Genomic DNA, 6,000 nt, shown 5'->3' on the forward strand with positions numbered 1-6,000 from the left:
TAGGTATGCAGGTCCTGCCGCAGTATGCGGATGGTGCCGCATGCGGCGTTTTGACGCTGCAGATAAAAAAAATGCTACAGGCTGCATCCTACGCTGGTAGCTGCAGCGTCAAAACGCCGCATGCGGCAGCCTCCACATACAGCCGCACGACCTGCGTACCTAATGTTAAATATAGGTACACAGGCCGCATGCCGGCCGCATGCAGAAGTAGGTGGAGCTAGCGGCGGAGGGCGGGGCTTCATGGAGGAAGTCCGCAGCCCTCCGCAGCTGCTCCATACGCAAGTGTGAAACCGGCCTAAATGGCACTGGTCTCTGAGCTCATATGCAAAGCCTTAGAATTAAAAAAAAGGAATTTCTGGACAATCCCTTTAAGAATTAATTGGCAAAAAAAGAAAAAGTGTTAGAAAAGGGAACCTGTCACCCCCAAAATCGAAGGTGAGCTAAGCCCACCGGCATCAGGGGCTTATCTACAGCATTCTGTAGATAAGCCCCCGATGTATCCTGAAAGATGAGAAAAAGAGGTTAGAATATACTCACCTGGGCGGGCGGTCCTCTCCGATGGGTGTCGCGGTCCGGTCCGGGGCCTCCCATCTTCTTCACGCTGCGGCGCAGGCGTACTTTGTCTGCCCTGTTGAGGGCAGAGCAAAGTACTGCAGTGCGCATGCGCCGGGAAAGGTCAGAGAGGCCCGCCGCCTGCGCACTGCAGTACTTTGCTCTGCCCTCAACAGTGCAGGCAAAGTACGCCTGTGCCGGAGCCGCAGCATGAAGACAAGAAGAGGACGTCATCGTAAGAAGATGGGAGACCCCGGACCGGACCGCGACACCCATCGGTACGGACCGCAGCGGGAATGCCCCTGGGTGAGTATAATCTAACCTCTTTTTCTTATCTTTCAGGATACATCGGGGGCATATCTACAGCATTCCTGATTGCTGTAGATAAGCCCCTGACTCTGGTGGGCTCAGCTCACCTTCGATTTTGGGGGTGACAGGTTCCCTTTAACACAAACAGATGACCACCAATCAAGATTTGTGAAGTTAGCAGATCCCGCACCCCCTTGGCAGCGACTTGACGTAATGAGTGTACGGAGCAGAACACCCCTGCTTTGTTCTTCTCTTTCGCCCCCAGGCACTGCACATCATCTCCCATTCATTGGAAGGCTCATTTCTGTATTCTGGAGCAATGTGGGGAGCTACAACAGCTACTTGGACCCGAATGGATTTTTAATGTTGTAAATATTCTGCAATGTCCTAAACAAACTGTGACAGGCCTTGAAGTTTGTTACCCACCCATGGAACAGTTCATCATTCCATAACATGCACCAAGTTATTCTGTTTTGGTGCTGTGCGTGGGATCTGGAAACTCAACAGAGCTTCTACTGACAATTTGCAGTATATACTCTACTTAGCAGATCTTGTTTTGGTGTTCATCCTTATAGTCCTGGTTATTGATGTAGTGTTCACTGTAAGGGTCCTTGGGTTGTCACTACGGAGTAGCTGCTGCCCTCATGGAAAGATTTGGTGATGCTAATGGTGGACAAAGTACATCAAGACCAGAGAGATAGAACCAATAGGAAAATCAACAGGCAATGCTAGGGTTGTAAGTGTAATGTGAGGTCCTCAATCTAAGGGAAAACCAGCAGTGTAGCGATCCGGGTCGGGTACAGCTATCATTGCATCGAGTGCAGTAAAAAAAACCTTCAAAACTGGATAAGGATGTTGTTGGAGAACTTAAATTACTTGATGTGCCTCCTTGGCAGATTACACTAAATAAAAATAAATAATAAAGTGCAATCGCAACCCGGGTTCCTCTGTGCAGATATGCACAACTGCTGCTAGTGAACAAAGGCAGAACCAAGCAGCAAGTGATTAACTTAAACGTACTGTGTTAAATGCCATACAGTGTGAACAGAACTCAACGTACCCAGCTCTGTTACTGCACAGAGTGTTACGGAGAAAAGTAAGCAAAGTACTAAACCGTGTTAAGCGTCACAGGGAACTAGCAGGTGGGTAGAGCTCGCTCTGCAAGAAGATTGTGCTATCCGCACATGTGTAAAAAAGCAGATGCTGAGTCAAGGAAAAGAACACAAGGGACGCTAGGTGCACAATCCTGTCGCTTTCCCAGAGAAGCATAGCCTGAGGGTTGGACTTGCTCTGTAACTCAACTGTGCTAACCGCACACAAGAAGGAAACAGATCCTAAACCAAGGAAAGATATCCCTACCTAACCCTACCTGCCTACATAAGTACTCTCAGAGACTAGAGCAACACATTGAAGCGTGCAGACAGAGTGGTAGAGTATCCACTCGCATAAACCACACGTAAGTGATACTAGCATGCCTGTGTGTGCCGCTAAGAGCCTTTTATGCATTAGGCTCCACCCCAAACACTCACGCCCAGTCGACCGAGGCATCACCCACAGGCCAATCCAGAGCTGCGACCTCGCCAGAGCAGCAAACTTTCAAGTACCAATGAGCAGACCCCACATCACAGACATGCTCAGTCGGATGATCTCTGGACTTAGACTCCCAAGGGTCAGGCTGCACCTGTGTAATACTGGTTACCATAGACTTAGCTGGGGAGCCAGCAGTAACCAAACGAATACCATGAGCCTGAGCAAGACGCTGGGACCAACGTCTGTGCTGAGCACCACCCGGAGCGGCCAGGCCAGAATGGGAGACCACAGCACCAGGCAATGCTTGGGGTCTATCCTGCACAGCGGAAGAATCCCGACTAGTGTTGAGCATTCCGATACCGCAAGTATCGGGTATCGGCCGATACTTGCAGTGTCGGAATTCCGATACTTTTGTGATATCGGAAATCGGAATCGGATCCATATTCATGTAAAAAATAAAGAATTAAAATAAAAAATATGGATATACTCACCTCTTCGGCGGCCCCTGGACCTTACCGCTGTAACCGGCAGCCTCCGTTCCTAAGAATGAGCGCGTGAAGGGCCTTCGATGACGTCGCGGCTTCTGATTGGTCGCGTGCCGCTCATGTGACCGCTCACGCGACCAATCACAGGCCGCGACGTCATCGCAGGTCCTAAACTCCTCATTGAGGAGTTTAGGGCCTGCGATGATGTCGCGGCTTGTGATTGGTCGCGTGAGCGGTCACATGAGCGGTACGCGACCAATCACAAGCCGCGACGTCATCGAAGGTCTTAAACTGCTCATTCTTAGGAATGGAGGCTGCCGGTTACAATCGGTAAGGTCCAGGGTCCCCCGGACGGGTGAGTATATCCATATTTTTTATTTTAATTCTTTATTTTTTACATGAATATGGATCCCAGGGCCTGAAGGAGAGTTTCCTCTCCTTCAGACCCTGGGAACCATCCAGGATACCTTCCGATACTTGAGTCCCATTGACTTGTATTGGTATCGGGTATCGGTATCGGCGATATCCGATATTTTTCGGGTATCGGCCGATACTATCCGATACCGATACTTTCAAGTATCGGAAGGTATCGCTCAACACTAATCCCGACACCTACCTTTGGGCTGCTGACTGGTCCCCCCCATTGACTGGTTGGCAAGACCTTACAGACAAATATTACAATAGAAATAGCTGGGCAGCAAGAAGCTTATGGGGATTTTACTGTGCCACCCACCAGAAGAGGAGAACACTCAATGACGTCAAGTCTGGATCAGAGTGATGGCACCTAACCGAGGAGGCAGTCAACGCAGAAGCGAAATCTGGTGACTATGTGACATGATCTTAAAATAACAGGAATTATCATGTAAGTACTAACTCCCCCCCATCAATTTTATCACAGCCCCACCTAGTGTTCATTAGTATTACTGCATGTTTTTGGCACCATCTAGTGTTTTAAAAGTAATATTAGACAATCAATAGAAACTATAATATATTCTAAAAATCAAATTCTAGGTTTTTTTGGCCAATTAGGATTAGTAGGAGGTAAAAGCAGGACTAAGCTAAACTCCAAACTGCAAATCTGACTCCAATGTTTTTCCACCTTTTTTTTTATCTTGAGGGCAGTTTACGGTCTTCATTGAATCTGGACAGAACAACTACATCGCCTACTTCACTGTCTGATGATGATGTATTATAACACATTGCCTGATGACCTATCAGCTACTTTTGCCATCAGGTCTAATTGAAAAATAATCCTGGGATTTTTGTTGCAGCTACTATTATTTTTATGTCTATTATATTACTCTGTAATTTAAAATTAAGGATCTTGGAAAATGGAAGTTAAGCAAAAAGAAAAATATTTTTTTTTTCGAAAATATGCGAGATAGTATAGTTGTAATTATACTGATCAAGATTATCATATTTCTAAGCCATTTTTAATGCTGAATGAATGCTATAAAAAAAAATTAAAAAAAACAATTGTGGAGCTGCGTTTTCTTTTTGCAGTTTCTACTTACTTGGAATTTATTCCTATTTTTCAGTAAATAATTTTATAAAATGAATGGTGTCATTCAAATTTACAATTAGTCCGACAAAAAATAAACGACATTTCCTTTTTGATGGAAAAGTAAAAAAAAAAAAAACATTATGACACTGGGAAGAAGGGGAGGCAAAACTGAAAGTGCAAAAATGAAAAATTGCTGGGTACTTAAGGGGTTGAATGGGATTATATGGCATTCATTGGGGTTAAATATGGGTAAATAATAAATGGATTACCATAATTATTATAGAAAAATATTTAGAATTGAGAGTCCTCAGTGGTTGATACCTTTTAATGGCTAACTGAAATTATCATAATTATTATAGAATTAATAATCATGCACATCTTGTTCCATTGACATCATTGACTTAATTGTTTTTTATTTATTTGCTATGTTATTTTGCTTCAGTATCTAATATCCAATGATCTTCTCACTTGTATTTCTTCATGGTATGTTCATGTGTAGTGATTAGTTTAGCCTTTTTTTCTTTTTTCACAGCAGTCTGTTTTTCAATTATGTTTATTGTTTCAACTGCTTCTATTTTGCTTTATTTGTTCCTTGTTCATTCTACCTCTCATGTCCTACAAGTAAGGGTGTCTGTGCACACCAGAAACGCGTCAGGCATCGGGGTCTTTTAAAAAATTTTTAAACGATATCCATAATTCTGTATGTAACCCCTTTCTCATGTACAGCACCGTGGAATTAATGGTGCTATATAAATCAATCATGATAATAATTTTGTCCCTAGAATGTAATAATGCCCCATGTGCACCAAAGACAGTCACAAAACTCTGAGTGTCCCTATAACAATAATGCTTAACATTTAAAGAGGTATTCCACTACTAATTTAACCGCCTTTCATTTGTCCTAACTCTTCCTAGCTAATACACTTTTATTACCAGCCCTGCTCCTATAAACTCATCTCTCTGTGGGTCATATACTGTATCCTTCTGTTTTGATTCTGGCTCTGCTACTTCTGATATGGAGACCAGAATAGGACAAACAGAGCAGGGCACGTCACTGGTGGGAGCGGGGCTACGTCTCGGTGATTGACAGTAGTCTGAGCAAGCATGCTCAGATCAGACTTCACTCTCCTCTCTGCTTGGAGATGCCAGTTCAAAGAATCAGCAGACTCTGTCAGCATCACACATGACCGAGCTCACAAGTGCCGCCCCTTCATCTGACAAGCCCTGTAATATACTTTCTAATGATCGACACATTGCAGGACTTGTCTGCTGAACGTACGTCACTTCAAAGCATCATCCAGGCAGAGAAGAGAGTGAGGTCTGATCTAATAATGTGTGTTCAGACTGCTGTCACTCACCGAGACATGGCCCCAACCCCACCAGTGACGTGCCCTGCTCTGTTCGTCCGATTACGGTCCCCATATCAGAAGTAACAGAGCCAGAATCAAACAGAACAATATATGACCCAAAGAGAGATGAGCTTACAGGAGCAGGGCCGATACTAAAAGTGTATTAGATAAGTGGCCCCCAAACTGTATAATGGCACTGACACTGTATGATGGCCGCTTATGTAGTCTCCACATCTTATGATGGCTCTCACAAAAGTCCCCACACTTTATA

This window comes from Ranitomeya variabilis, chromosome 4, assembly GCF_051348905.1.
Source record: "Ranitomeya variabilis isolate aRanVar5 chromosome 4, aRanVar5.hap1, whole genome shotgun sequence".
Classification (NCBI taxonomy): domain Eukaryota; kingdom Metazoa; phylum Chordata; class Amphibia; order Anura; family Dendrobatidae; genus Ranitomeya; species Ranitomeya variabilis.